The following is a 2,500-nucleotide window of genomic DNA, read 5'->3' as shown; positions in this document are numbered from 1 at the left end:
GAAAACTAAATTATAAATGGGTAAAAGGCTAGGCGTTTCTCAGTAGCTTTTGGCGCCACGTGGCAAAAGTATTCGAGTTCAGATTTCTGGGACTTAGCGTATTTTTCAAACCTGATAATGAAAATTGAAGTACAAATGGGGCATAAGCTAGGCGTTGCCCAGTAACTTTTGGCGCCACATGGAGGAAGTAGTCGAGCTCCAATTTCTGGGACGTAGCGTATTTTTCAATCATAATAAACCGAATCAAACATAAAAATCATGAAACTTACACCACGTCCCTAGGTTGTGCACAAAACGTAACGATAAAGTGCCGGCGAGGTTAGAGGTGCACCAAAATTGTGTACCGATTAGGAAAAGTACTCTATGTTGCTATGACTTGGGTAAAAAGTGTTGATTAACTGCTGGTTACGATAGACAGTTGCTTATCGTACACATCGCAAACGAACACCCCTTAGTGAGCAGTAGCAGAAGTCGATGGAACAAAGCGAATGCATTACAAACTGATCAAGTAAAATAAGGAACGCTACGTACTAGGACTTCTTTCCAAGAATGGTGTCCGCGACGGGAGGGCAAGCGTCCTTCCCAGGTTTCCCTAGTAAACCTTGTATGGTAAACATACCCAAGCGTGTCCGTAAGCACGCAACGATAGTCACGAACGAGCACATACCTAGGGAAAGTACTCTACGTACTAGGACTTCTGTCCAAGAATGGTGTCCGCGACGGTCGGGCACTGTGACGCAATTACCAAATCCTAGAATCGTACAAGCAGTGTGTACAAACATAAACATTAACGCGTTCGCTCGGGCTGCGCCGTCCGTGTTGAACACAAATGCGGGTGATTATATGAGTGGATGGACAAAAACATGCGTGGCGAAGACAATTTTCTGCACGATGTGCACATAGCTCATTTCGTCGTCCCGGGCGAATGGAAAAACACAAAAATCTCGAGTATCTTTCTAGGTTTCTGTTATAAAAGGGCAAGCCAAAAGGTGACCGGTTGAGATGAGCATTTTAAGCATACAAGCACTTAATTGCAACTTTTCCTACAAAAACTAGGTACGTACACGTAGATTGTATCAACATGGACATCTATGAACGCGTACGCTGGAGCTGCACCCTCCGTCTTGTACTTTCCCTGATCGGTACACAGTTTTGGTGCACGGCTATCCCGAAAGGCAACTTGTACCAACATCGACATCCATGAACGCGTACGTAGCGTACTTTCCCTGATCGGTACACAATGTTGGTGCACGGCATAGGAAATGGGCTGAAAATGGTCAAACTCAATCCATTTCCACTAATGATAGTCAATAACAGCTGTGCCGATGAAGTAGGGCACGATGCAAGTCAATGTTATTTAATGAATTACATGTTCACCATACATTTTAGTACAAAATTGCTCGGTCAGACCTACAAAGTGCTATATCTCGAATACTAAACGTCGCAGATGGGTGTCGTAGAACAATTTTAAGTTCGTCTAACGATTCTACATCCGATTCTGGATAGTGGTTTTTCGACCACTTTTCAACATTTTGTGACACCCCGAACCTAGGGGCAGCTCCCTAGCTTTTTTCAAAAATGTGCACCGAACGGGCCAGAGAGCTCGAGCAGTCGAAAAATTTTTTTTTGCTAAAACCCCTAAAAACGTGTCAGGAACGCACCCTAGATGATGAAAAGTGCAACCAGAATGTCAATCGACAACATGCCCGGGGGTACAAATTTGCTCTACGCGTCCCTAGGTAGGGTACTTTTTCGTACAAACATCAAAGTGTACGGTGCACAAAGTGCGCGGAACAAAAATTGCTCGGTCAGACCTAGGACGGGCCATATCTCGAATACTAAACGTCGCAGATGGGTGTCGTAGAACAATTTTAAGTTCGTCTAACGATTCTACATCCGATTCTGGATAGTGGTTTTTCGACCACTTTTCAACATTTTGTGACACCCCGAACCTAGGGGCAGCTCCCTAGCTTTTTTCAAAAATGTGCACCGAACGGGCCAGAGAGCTCGAGTAGTCGAAATTTTTTTTTTTGCTAAAACCCCTCAAAACGTGTCAGGAACGCACCCCAGATGATGAAAAGTGCAACCAGAATGTCAATCGACAACATGCCCGGGGGTACAAATTTGCTCTACGCGTCCCTAGGTAGGGTACTTTTTCATACAAACATCAAAGTGTACGGTGCACAAAGTGCGCGGAACAAAAATTGCTCGGTCAGACCTAGGACGGGCCATATCTCGAATACTAAACGTCGCAGATGGGTGTCGTAGAACAATTTTAAGTTCGTCTAACGATTCTACATCCGATTCTGGATAGTGGTTTTTCGACCACTTTTCAACATTTTGTGACACCCCGAACCTAGGGGCAGCTCCCTAGCTTTTTTCAAAAATGTGCACCGAACGGGCCAGAGAGCTCGAGTAGTCGAAAATTTTTTTTTTGCTAAAACCCCTCAAAACGTGTCAGGAACGCACCCCAGATGATGAAAAGTGCAACCAGAATGTC

This window comes from Anopheles coluzzii, assembly GCF_943734685.1.
Source record: "Anopheles coluzzii chromosome X unlocalized genomic scaffold, AcolN3 X_unloc_84, whole genome shotgun sequence".
In the NCBI taxonomy this organism is placed as follows: Eukaryota; Metazoa; Arthropoda; class Insecta; order Diptera; family Culicidae; genus Anopheles; species Anopheles coluzzii.
The sequence above is the reverse complement of the archived record's forward strand: the minus strand, read 5'-3'. Positions refer to the sequence as shown.